The sequence below is a fragment of the Lycium barbarum genome, chromosome 6, assembly GCF_019175385.1.
Source record: "Lycium barbarum isolate Lr01 chromosome 6, ASM1917538v2, whole genome shotgun sequence".
NCBI classification, from domain to species: Eukaryota; Viridiplantae; Streptophyta; class Magnoliopsida; order Solanales; family Solanaceae; genus Lycium; species Lycium barbarum.
In genome coordinates this window covers 82,189,531-82,203,798 of record NC_083342.1, presented here as the reverse complement: position 1 = coordinate 82,203,798, position 14,268 = coordinate 82,189,531, and positions in this window count along the sequence as shown.

The following is a 14,268-nucleotide window of genomic DNA, read 5'->3' as shown; positions in this document are numbered from 1 at the left end:
ATGGGTGGACTTTTGTAGATATTCGGGTGATCCCTTCAGAATTTGTGAGCATAAATTTCAACTTGAAGAAGATAGTTCGCCAAGTGTTGAGCCTCAAAGAAGATTGAACCCACCCAAGAAAGAGGTGGTCAAAAAGGAAATTATCAAGTGCTTAGATGCCGGGGTTGTCTACCCCACTGCGGATAGCTGATGGGTGAGTCCGGTACAATGCATTCCAAAAAAAGGTGGCATAACAGTTGTGCTAGATGTGAATAACGAGATTACTCCAACAAGAACAATTACTGTTACACCTCGAAAACTTTTAGCGTCGTTTGCGCTGTAAGTAAACTAAGTAAGCTCGGAGAGGTCATGGAACCCTTATAAGGTTAATGAATACTCTTAACAAGTGTCAATCAAGTTCCCAAAGGTTCCGGGATCAAGCAAATCGAAGAAAATAAATTCGTCAAAAAATTTGGAAAAACAAAAGTTGGCAGAATTTTGGGCAGATTTTTAGTCAACTTTGGAGGGGTATATCTCCTAGTATATTAGGAGTTTTTAGGTGTTTCAAAATCCTAAAATGAATTTCTTCGAGTCTAGTTTCCAACGCAATAAATTTCTCATCGATACGACATCGGAGTAGAGAATTATGGACATTACAATTTCGGCTGACAAAGCAGAAACGTGTGCTACAGTACTGCTACAGTGACCCGGCCCGAATTTGAACCTTATATAAAGGATAAAACCTCTTTTTTCATCAGATTTGCCTAAGAAAATTCTAGAAAACAGTCGAGGGGTGAGGATAGCATAAAATTGAGGGAATTTTATGAGGCGGAGTGTTGTTTAGGTTCGGATAGCGCGCAACTGTGATTGTAGTGTCATTTTGTGGCGGATTTTGGTTTGGATTCTAGGAGAACACTGAAGATATTGTTGTTTTAGTAAGAACAAGGTATGGATCTCTTTCTATTTATGTTAAGACCTGTTGATTTACGGAGATTGAGTGGTTTAATGATTGTATAGCGAGTTAATTAGTTATGGAAGTTGGAAAATAGCGTGTGGGCTGTTTTATGGAACACTTTGATATGGGAAATGATATTATTGATGTTGGTATTGTTGTTGTTGTTGTTGGTTGTTGAACTAAGAACTCGGGCTAGGTACATAAACAGTGGAGATGCTGCCCGATTTTCGACAGAATATAAAATAGTTTAAATTAAAACTTAGGATAAGTGTGTGATAAGGAGACTAACATTAGTGTGAATTCTCTCGAATGTAGTTTTACGAGCTCGGACGAATAAGCGTAGCTAATAGGAGGTTGAACAGGTATGTTAAGGCTCGTCCCTTTCTTTCAAAGGCATGATTCCTATGCTACGATTTCATAAATGCTTCCATAACTTCTTTGTTTTCAAAAGTTAGAAGTCTATGACTCCAAGGCATGATTCCTTTCCTGATAACCCGTAAATATTTTTCCAAAATGTTCGTATTTTTACAAAACAGAGGTTTATGATTTTGTAAGCTCTTATGACAACAATGATGGACATGTTTTTATCATGATGACAATGATGCCAAAGATGAGAATATTTTTCTATGATCAGAACGATTTCATGTTTAAAGGTTCCAAGTTATGATTTCAATGACGATATAAGAATGTTGAGCTATTTCTTGATTTCTCAATTTTATTCATGGATGATGACTATTTTTTTTAAGATTCCAAAGTATATGAATTTTCGCCTTATGAGATATATGATCTTATTCTATGTTTTCTCTTGATGCTATTCTTCATTGATAGTCTCACCTTATAATAATTGTTCCTTCAAGGTGAGATAAAGCGATGATGATTATTCCATAATATAATCGGAGGCTACCGACCTTACGTCACTCCGATAGAGACATAACTTTCCTTGGGCTCTCCTGCATGCTGCTTATATGATATATGTATATGCAAATGGGGAATATGGGAAAAAGGGCGAGGCGCTATAGGCGCATGGCCACCTGATCAGTTGGTATAATATGACATGTTATCATCCCAGACGCGGGACAAATATGGTTACATGAATCGGAGCCGACGTTCCTCGGCAATATGATATGTTCTACTTTCTGTATAAATGAACAAGAAATGTTTTTTCAAAGAAAGCTAAGAATGCATGACATCTGCCCTAAGAGGCACTCATATGTACAGGTTACTCGTTTATCTTACGATATGCTCTATATTTCCATTCTGTTATTATTCATACTTGTATCCCTTATTATATTATCGTTCATGCCTTACATACTAGGTACATTACTCGTACTGAAGGCCCTTCTTGCGGACGCTGTGTTCATGCCCACAAGTAGACGGGGAGACGGTACATATCCTTAGGAGCCTTGTCAGCTGCTTTGCAGAAGCACTCCACTACTCCGGAGTTATCGCATATCGGTACATTCTTTTATGTATATGTTTTGGGGCATGGTGGGGCCCTGTCCCGTCCAAATGTTCAGTATTCCAGTTAGAGGCTTGTAGATACATATGTGTGGGTAATAGGTATCTCATGATCACCTTAGTGTATATTTTTGTATATCACTTTTCACACCTCGAGAGCTTATGTATATATGCATGTTTTGTGAAGATAATTAGTGACCATTTCACTACAAGTCTGTTGGGAACTATGATAGATAGTACGATAAGGGGTGCTTGGTAGCTAGTACCGGGTATCTGTCATGGCCCTCTTGTTGGGTCGTGACAGTTACCGGGTGGAGAATATGCATGGAATATCGGAAACTCAACACTGCGACGTGCAAGGACCATTTCCCTATGCCTTTTATTGATCAAATGCTTGATCGGCTAGCGGGAGGTCATATTATTATTTTTGGATGGATATTCCGACTACAACCAAATCAATATTGCCTTAGTGGATCAAGAGAATACAACATTCCCTTGTCCTTGTGGGACTTTTGCATTTTTCCAAATGCTATTCGGGTTATGCAATGCTCCGGTTGCTTTCCAAAGGTGTATGATGTCCATCTTTTCTGATATGGTTGAGGATTTCTTGGAGGTCTTCATGAAAGTTTTCTCTGTGTTTGGTGACTCATTTGATGATTGTCTTGACCATCTGGGTTGAATGCTAAAGCGGTGTGAAGACACTAACCATGTTCTTAGTTGGGATAAATGCCACATCATTGTGAACGAAGGGATTGTCCTTGGTCACAAAATTTCTGAAAAGGGAATTGAGGCCGATCAAGAAATGATTGATGTTATTGCCAAGCTTCCTCCACCTATCTCTGTCAAAGGAATTTGTAGCTTTTTGGGACATGCTGGATTCCATCAGCGTTTCATTACGGATTTCGAGAAGATAGCCAATCCTATGTGCAAGCTTCTTAAAAAAGCGACTAAGTTCAATTTTGATAAAAAGTGCCTCAAGGCATTTGAAGAATTAAAGGAGCATCTCACTTTAACTCCAGTCATTGTATCACCTAATTGGTCACTTCCTTTTGAACTTATGTGTGATGCTAGTGGATTTGTTATTGGAGCAATGCTTGGTCAAAGATGAAACAAGATCATGCATCCTATCTATTATACTACCAAAACACTTAGTGGTGCTCAGATGAACTACACGATGACTGAGCAAGACTTACTTGCTAATGTTTATGCTTTTGAGAAGTTCTGAGCCTATCTGTTGTTGTCCCAAGTGGTTGTGTACACCGACCATGCTGCATTGCGGTATTTGATGGCAAAGGAAGATGCCAAGCCAAGATTGATTCCATGGCTTATTTTGTTGCAAGAATTCGATTTCGAAGTCAAAGATCGGAAAGGTTCAGATAATCAAGTCGCGAATCATCTATCCAGAGTTGAGGAAGCCAAGAGACCAATGGGAGATCCTGAAATTGATGATGCTTTTCCGGATGAGAGGCTCTTAGCCGTTTCTAGTGACGTAGCACCGTGGTATGCCGATGTAGCATATTTCTTAGTCACAGGTATTATTCCTGAAGAATTCAAAGCGTATAAAAAAAAAAAGTTCTTGTGTGAGTGTCGATATGAATATTGGGGTGAGCCTTATTTGTTCAAATCGTGCATCGACAACATTATTCAGCATTGCATTCACGAAATTGAAGTTATGGCTATCTTGAAGGTTTGTCACGGCTCTCCGGTTAGGGGTCATGTTACACCTAAAAAATATTTGCGTCGTTTGCGTTGTAAGTAAACTAACGTAAGCTCAGAGAAGTTATGGAACCCCTATAAGGTTAAGAAATACTTCTAACAAGTGCTAAGAAAGTATCTCAAGGTTCCGGGATCAAGTGAATCGAAAAAATTAAGCTTGTCAAAATTTTGAAAAAACTTGGCAGAATTTTGGACAGGAATTTTTGGTCCAAATTGAGAGAGGTATATCTTCTAGAATATGAGGAGTTATAGAATGCATAACCTATGTAAATTCAAGTTCAGTGATTCTTCCTTCCAATGCAACTAACATATCGCAATTTTGAGAAGTAGGGGATAAAGTACAGCTCGTACAAAATTTTACGTCCCGTACTTTTTGAACGTACTTTACCCGAATTTTCCAGAAAGTTGGAAATTTTGACTTTCGAAGTACGGGATGGGAAGTATTGGACATACTTTGAAGTATGGCCTATACTTTTTGGACGTACTTTGCCCGAATTTTCCAGAAAATTGAAAGTCGGTGGACAATTCCTATAAATTGATTTCCCACGACTTGGGATCATTTTTTTCATCAAAATAGATCCCTAGTGTCTCTCTAAGCTCTCTCTAGCACCCATAAACATTCCAAATCAAATCAAGAGAAGATCAAGCCACAAAATCCTCAACTAGTTCATAGAAAGTGTTGGTTCTTGCTTCTATATGATGTTGTGGTGAATAAGCTTTGGAGTAAGTTAGTATGGCTAAAGTTCTCCAAGTACTAGGTATGTTCTTCATCTTATTTCTTATGTTGAGTTGATTTGAAGGTAAACAAGTCTTATAAGTGAAAAAAGTTATGGAGAAGAATTCATAAGTGTGTGTTTTGGTTAATGGCTATGGATTGAATTTGAAAAGATGGTTTGGATGGATTTAAGTCTAGTTTGAATGTAATTTCTTGGGTATGATATTGTTGATGTTGTTATTGATGTTTCGGAGTTGTTTTGGAGTTTGATGGAAGTAGGTGCTACAAGGGAAATGCTGCCCAAATTTCCTTAGCTTACCTAATAGTTTAGTTTGATCTTATAGACATTTCAACGACTTAATTTAGTGTGAATCATCTTGAAGATGTTGAGTGGTTAAATAGACGACGAGGTATGTTAAGGCTTTCCTTTCCTTTCTTAAGGCATGATCATATTGATACAAAACTTATACAAATGATGTCCAAAGTGATTCTATTCCTAGAAATACTAGAAGCTCATGTCTCTTGATTGTGATATTATGGATTCTCGTCTTATGTTTACTGCTCTTGTCTTATAGTTATTGATCTTGTTTATTATTGTTAATCTTATCTTATAGTTATTGTTCTTCAAGGTGAGATACGCTGATGATGATAGTTCCATAATGATAATCGGAGATTACCGATCTTATGTCACTTCAATAGAGTTATAACGTTTCCTTGGATTCTCATGCATGCTTATATATATATATATATATATATATATATATATATAGTTATTTTGACACCGAGCCACGCTATAGTCGGCCGGGTACGGCACCTATTGTGCACACCACTGCAGTTGGGTACGGATAACACCGAGCCTATATGGCCGGGTACGGATAACACCGAGCATATATGGCCGGGTATTGTCACAACCTAACCGAAGGGCCATGACGGGCACCTGGAACTAGCTCACCGAGCACCCCTCATTATACCTACACCATCATATCTAGGTGAGCCACATGGTCTACTCATAATATCTATGCATCAATAATACAATTTTCATTGGGCTAAGGCACTTTTATATCAACATCATTAACTATGCCCATAACATATACACAAGCCGACAAGGCTAACAAAATGATATGCAAAAATATGAGCAGACAAGGCTAAGTGACATCTAGCTATACACAATTGTCTACAAGCCTCTAGAAAGAGTATGAAACATCATAAAGATGGGACAACACCCCGCCATGACCATATATGTACACAAAAAAATAGTACCAATAGCTGCAGCTCTGAATCAAATGAAGCTCCTCTAAGCAGTCTCTAGATAGAAACCTAAGGGTCGAGTCTGTTTCCCTGTCCACCAGCGGTCATGAAACAGCGTCCACAAACAAAATAACGTCAGTACGAACAATGTAATGAGTATGTAAGGCATAAGTAATAACATTATGAAAGCATAAAGGATAACATGGGGTAGTAGATCCATTTATACCTCTTGAGATGTTCATCACACTTACTTATCCTTTTCTTTAATGAAAACCGTCCATACATACGCATATACACATAGTGGTACTATACCCGACCATGTAGGTTCAGTGTCATACATACCCGACCATAACAAGGCTCTGTCTTATACGTACTCAACTGTAGTAGTGTGCGCGCAGTAGATATCATACCCGGCCACATAAGCTCGGTATTACCAAATAGCTATACATATATATACATAGGAGTACATAAGTAGCATCAACATCATCATCACTATATCTTTCCTTAGAGGGTCAACTATCATAGGATGAGATCAACAATATCATGAGAGTATCAAGACTTAGGAGCTTTAACACTTCTACAAATGGAGGCGTCATGGAAGGCATGGTAAATTTCATGAATAGGTGTACAACAATGAGATCATGCCTTGAGAATGAAGGGTTAGCCTTACATACCTTTATGTCATCTTAGCTACTTAACGTTCTCGTTCGAAGCCCGAAGGATCTACATTTAAGAAGGTTCATAGCAAGGTTAGGTCTCAAAGACACTCTCAAGTCCAAGCTAGTATAATTAGTAAGTCAGCGAAAATTGGGCAGCATTTCCCCTATTTCATCTAATTCTACCAAATTCTAAAACAACTCCCAAGCAATAACGACATTATCAATAATGCCATAATTGAGAGACTTCATTCAATCCCCAAAACTCCTTTTTCATGATCATGCATAACAATAGCTACAACACAACATCATATATACTTACATACAACACTTCCCTAACATCATTAGTATCACCCATATCAAGATTATACTCATAACATGCCAAGAATCATAATTCAAGTTAACTTATAGCTCATAATATCCTCAAGTTTATACTTGGACTCTCTTTTCACTTTTCTTCCTTCAACCACATGGTATAACAATCAAAGAACCTTAACCATATGCAAGAGATGTAAAAACTTACCTTAATCACATAAGAACAAGTCTTGGATTAACTTACTCCACTAACGTGAAGTCTCCAACATCAACACCATAGGAAATCTTGAGTTCCACAAACCCTAGCAAGCTTCTTAACACTTCAATCTCTTGATTCTCTTGGATTTGGCTTGGATTAGTTGATGGACCTGCAGAGAGGTTTCAGAGAGTTCTAGAATCTGATTTGGGGTATAATGAGATAAAATGAAATATATAAAGCGTCACTTAAAAACTTGTTGGGAATTTGACGCCCACTTTGACGGACTGTCAAAATTCCCGCGGTCTGTCAATTTGACGGGCCGTTAAATGCCCTACGGTCCATCAAATGGTTCGTCAAATTGCTCCCATCCGATAAGTTGCTCCCTTCGATTTGTTTGACCTCTAATCATTATTCATGGCACTTGTGTAACACTTTGTTAACTATCTAAGGGGTCCTACAATTCCCCCCTCAAGACATCACTAAAACATAGTATGACTCAATCGTTGCGAAATCTTCCCAAACATGACTCACATTCTACTTTCTTCGACGAATTTAATTCCACTGATTCATATGACTTCAAAATCTTATGGTACACACTTAAAGTTATCAAATACTCTCCTTAATCTCATCACGACTTCATGTCCACGTTAGGCTTACGTTAGTCTACTCATAATGCAACGACTCGAAATTTTTGAGATGTAACATTCCTTTCCCCTTTGGAACATTCGTCCTCGAATGTTAGACTCTTAGGGATTCTACAAAAAATTTGCCAGATGTTTCCCTGTAATATGGAACTTCCATCCTATTACAGCAACCCAAAATATATCGCCTCACAGGGCTACAACAACAACAACAATGGACAGACATGACCAAGAAATCATCAAAAGAAAGCATTACATACCTGAGGACAATGGTGTCTCTGCTTGAGTCTCTTCTGGGGGAGGAAATAAATGTGGATACCTGAATTTCATGTCTCCTTCAGCTTCCCAAGTCATTTCCTCTCTATTATTATTTCTCCATAAGACTTTTACAGAAGCTACATCTGTGGTTCTAAGTCTCTGAACTTGTCTATCTAGAATGGAAATGGGAACTTCTTCGTAGGAAAATTGCTCGGTGACTTGGACATCATCTACGGGTACAATTCTGGAAGGATCTCCAATGCACTTGCGAAGCATCGATACATGGAAAACGGGATGGACTGACTCCAAATATGAAGGTACATCTAATTCATAAGCCACCTGGCCTACCTTGCGTACAATCTCATAAGGCCTAATATACCGAGGGCTAAGCTTGCCCTTATTACCAAACCTCATGACGCCCTTCATCGGCGACACCTTTAAGAATACCCAGTCCTTCAATTGGAACTCTAAGTCTTGTCGACAATTATCTGTATAGGATTTCTGACGACTCTGAGCTGTTAATAGTCGATCATGTATAAGCTTGACCTTTTCTATGGCTTGCTGGATCAAGTCTGGCCCTATTAGTTTGGTTTCTCCCACTTTGAACCACCCAACTGGCGATCTGCACTTGCACCCATATAAAGCCTTATACGGGGCCATTTGGATGCTGGAATGATAACTGTTGTTATAAGAAAACTCAATAAGCGGTAAGTGATCATCCAACTACCTCTAAAATCCAACATACATGCATGTAGCATATCCTCGAGAGTCTGGATCGTACGCTCAGCTTGCCCATCAGTCTGTGGATGAAATGCTGTACTAAGGCTCACCTGAGTCCCCAAACCTTCTTGGAAGGACTTCCAAAAATTGACTGTGAACTGTGTGCCTCTATAGGAAATAATAGCTACTAGAACACCATGGAGTCGTACTATTTCTTTGACATAAAGCTTTGCATAATCCCCAGCTGCGTATGTAGTTCTGATAGGTAGGAAATGAGCTGACTTTGTCAGTCTATCCACAATTACGCATATAGAATCATACTGACGCTGAGAACGAGGTAAGCCTCCAATGAAATCCATATTAATCACTTCCCATTTCCCAGTCAGAATTTCCATAACTTGCAACAATTCGTCGGACTTTTGATGCTCAATCTTCACCTATTGGTAGTTAGGACATTGAGACACGAATTCCGCTATGTCTTTCTTCATTCCATTCCACCAATATATGGATTTCAGGTCATGGTACATTTTCATTGCTCCGGGATGAACAGAATAACGGGAACAATGGGCTTCTTTCAAAATCTGATGATGTAATCCTGCAACATCGGGAACGCATAACCTGCCTCGACATCGGAGAACTCGATCTCCAGAAATCTCAATGGATGACTTTTCCTTCTAAGTAAGTGTATTTCTGTAATGAACTAGCATGGGATCCTCGTACTGGCGCCCTTTCACTTCAACCACTAGTGACGAGACAGCTGAATTCTGAATGGTAGCTCCTATATTACCCGAGTCCATTACCCAAATTCCTAGGCTAGCTAACTGCTGGAGCTCAAGAGCTAACTCTCTTTTCTCTGGCTCAATATCACATAAGCTACCCACAGATCTACGGCTAAGAGCATCAGCCACAATGTTCGCCTTCCCGGGATGATATAGGATGTTAACATCATAATCTTTCAACAACTCCAACCATCGTCTTGGTCGTAAATTCACTTCTTTCTGCTTGAAAATATACTAAAGGCTCTTGTGATCCGTATAAATATCAATATGGACACCATACGAATAATGTCTCCACGACTTCAACGCATGAATCACCGCAGCTAAGTCAAGATCATGGGTTGGATAGTTTTTCTCATGTTTTCGCAACTGCCTTGAGGCGACAATCACCTTGCCATGCTGCATCAACACACATCCTAACCCAATGGCTGAAGCATCACAATAGAAAACATATCCTTTCGATCCTTCTGGAAGTGTCAGGACTGGGGTAGAAGTTAATCTATTCTTTAACTCTTGAAAACTGTGTTCACAAGCATCCGTCCATTGAAATCTAGCTAATTTCTGAGTTAGCTTTGTCAGTGGTGCAGAGATAGAAGAAAGGCCTTCTACAAATATTCTGTAATAACCTGCCAAGCGCAGAAAACTACGAACCTCCATAGATGTTGTAGTCCTTGGCCAAGTCTTCACAACTTCTATCTTCTGGGTATCCATCCGAATACCATCGGCTGAAATAATATGCCCCAAAAAGGTCATCGAATTCAACCAAAACTCACACTTTGAAAATTTTGCAAATAGCTCCGGAGCATGAAGAACTATAAGGATAGTACGTAAATGGTCTGCATGTTCTGCCTTGGACCGAGAATATACCAAGATATCGTCAATAAACATAATCACAAACAAATCTAGGAAAGGCCTGAACATATCGTTCATCAAATTCATGAATATTGTCGATGCATTAGACAGTCCAAATGACATTACCCAGAACTCAAAATGACCATATCTCGTTCTGAAGGCCGTCTTAGGAATATCTTCCTCCCCGACTCTCACCTGATGATACCCGGATCTCAAGTCTATCTTTAAAAACCACTTGGAACCTTGCAATTGATCAAATAAATCATCAATCCTTGAAAGTGGATATTTATTCTTGATCGTGACCTTATTCAGTTGTTTGTAATCAATACACATTCGCAAGGAGCCATCTTTCTTTCTTATAAACAGCACGGGTGCTCCCCACGGGGATGAACTAGGCCTAATAAAGCCTTTCTCAAGCAAGTCCTTCAATTGCTCCTTTAACTCTGCGGGAGCCATCCTATAAGGAGGAATAGATATGGATTTTGTATTCGGTAGCACATCAATAGCAAAATCAATCTCTCGCTCTGGGGGAAGGCCTGGAAGCTCATCCGGAAACTCATTCATTACGGGGACAGATTGAAGAGTCGGCGATTTGGCTTCTATATCTTGAACCCGGACTAAGTGATAAATACAACCTTTAGCAATCATATTTCTTGCCTTGAGATAGGAAATAACCCTACCTCTCGGAGACGCTGTATTTCCCTTCCATTCCAAACTTGGTTCTCCTGAAAATTGGAAGCGAACCCATTTTATTCTACAATCAACATTGGCATAGCAAGAAGCCATCCAATCCATGCCCATAATAACATCAAAATCCACCATTTTCAACTCATGTAAATCAGCCATAGTACGATTATCACAAATCACAACTACCCAATTTCTATATACTCAGTTAGCTATTACTGCATCACCAACGGGTATTGATACCTCGAAAAGTTTGATTGACTCCGATTTTTACCCCAAATCGACCAGCAATATAAGGAGTAACATATGACAATGTGGAGCCTGGATCAATCAATGCATATACATCATGAGAAAATACCAATAATATACCTATGACAACATCAGGGGAGGACTCAAGATCTTGTCGCCCCGCCAGAGCATAAAAACGGTGCTGAGGACCACTAGAATCGGGCGTTCCCCCTCTACCTCTACCACGACTAACTGGTGTCTGTGAGCCCTGCCCCGGAGGACATATAGATGATGAAGACCCAGCTGCTGACCCTAAAGGCTGAACCCTACCCCTACCATCGATCGAGGGGCAGTCACGCATAATATGGCCTGGCCGACCGCATGCATTGCAAACATCTGAGCCTAATCGACACTTGCACCAATATAACTTCCGTACTGAGAACATCGTGGTATGGGTGGTCTTGCCAGGCCCGAGTCACCCCTGTAATGAGAACCTGAAGCCTTAAAACCCTGACTCGGCCTAGAATGAATAGGTCTATGAACTCTCTGGCCTATAAACCGTGGACGCGCACTAGTTATGGAATGGCCTAAATGCCTAGAAAATTGTTGTCTTTTCCCTCCTCTGAACTCGCTAGTCGGACTCGAAGATCTAGCCCTTTTTCTATGACCCCTATCATACTCACGCTCACTTTTTTGTTGTTGTTGGCTTTCCCCCAAATTCTGGGCATGAGCTTGAATGCGAGAAGAGTCCATACCATCTTGAAGTGACGCAGTCAAGCACTTATCCATCAAATGTGGCCTTAATCCACTCACAAACCAGTGCACTCGATCACCCATATCCGCTACTATGGCCGGTATTACACCCCGTAGTATCGTATGTTGGGATTCGAGCTATCTTTCAGGAGGTATGTGAGATTATATGTGTTTATCTTATGATTATGAGGGTTAAGTTCATATAATAAGCTATGGAAGGATTGGAGGACAAGTGACTTAAGGAAATTAAGTTTGTTGGAACGTTGGAGAAAATATGAAGGGCAATTTTGGCCCAACTTGGAGAAAGAATATCTTTTAGTATATATGAAGTATTGAAGCAAAGCAGAAGCCTAAAGTGAAGCTCATGAAGTTTAGTTTCCAACACAACAAACCGCGCGTCGATCCAACTTCGGAATAGAGAATTATGAGCATTTTAAGGTGGGCTGTCAGAGCAGGGAATTAACCCTACGCAAACGTGCCAGAAGGTGGTGTGAATGCACAAAGGGGAACCCAGCAACTTAGTGCGAACGTGCCACAAGGCAGCGCGATCGCACTGAGCAACTTTTGAGTCGGTGCTAACTGACTCTAGACAAGTATAAAAGGGGGTTAACCCCCTTATTTTCAGACCAAATACCCCCTAAAAGTTCCCAAATATTCTGGAGAGTTCCCCCAACTTCCATTTATCAAATTTTAATGGAAATTAAGTGAAATCTCCGAATTTAGGTTTGGACAGTGTATAGTTGTGATTATAATATCGTATTGCGGTGGAACTTGGCTTGGATTCAAGGTGAATATTGAGGAGATTGCAGTTCTAGTGGAAGTGAGGTATGAATCTTCCCTTATAAATATTGATTTAAGCTTATTTACGGAAGAAAAGTTATTAAATGATCGTATAATGAATTTATGGGTTGAGAAATTGGATAAAACATCGTGTGGGATGTTTATGGAATATATTGGTATTGATAATATTGTTGTTGATGTTGGTATTGTTGTTGTTGTTGTTTGTTGCTGGATTTTGATTTCGATCCAGGCATATAAACAAGGGAGATGCTGCCTGAATTTCGGCAGATTCTAAAAGGATTTTAATTAAAGGCTTGAGACAAGTGTATGATGGTGAGCCTAACAATAGTATGAATGGCTTTATATGTAGATTACGATACTACGAACGATTGTAAATAGATTGTAAGACGGGAGGTAGGTTGGAAAGTTGAGAAGTGAGTTTCTAGGTATGTTAAGGCTAAACATTTCTTTCTTAAGGTATGATTCCTTTGTTGTGAACCTATACATGATATCTTTAATAACCCTGTTTCTAAAAGTACTAAAGCTTATAGTTCCCGATGTTCTTATGATATCATTGAGCTCGATTCATGACTATAGATGTTATTCATTGTTTTTGATCTCATCTTATGATCTTGTTCCTTCAAGGTGAGATATGTTCATGATGATAGTTCCATAACGTTAATCGGAGGTTTACCGACCTTATGTCACTCCGATGCGTTTAGAAAAGTGTACTTAAGCAATATTTGGAAGGACATGAATAAAGTGCTAATAGAGGATCCTTAATGAGGTATTTGATGCTAGGAGAGGGACTTATGATGTATCTCAGGATTTGGTTAATGTTTAGTTAAGTAACAAGACTTGAACTGTGCCTATAAGTCTTATGTGATCATGTACGCAATAACAGACAAGTGAGGACCATGAGAAGTGCATAGAGATTACTTATGAAGACTGGGTCATGATGTTGATTATATTTACCATTGGCCTACGACCAGTTGGGCAGCTATGTATTTACCACCATGCTACGGCTGGTTGGGCAGTTATTACCACCGAGCTACGGCCGGTCAGGCAGTTGCGCTCTACCGTCGGGCGATAATTGGACGGGCAGTTACCACCGTGCTACGGCCAGTGGAGCAGTTACCACTAATCAGTCAGGCAGATAACACCAGGATGATATATGATACGTAGGTCAGGACCACAGTATTGTACATAGAGGTAGTTAAAAATATGAGAGCATAAAGAGACATGCGTACTAGATTCTCGTTACAAGTCAGATGTGCCAAGTTGATTCTTATCCTTCTTCTTTGCAACATAAATTGATTATATTACATTTCCGCC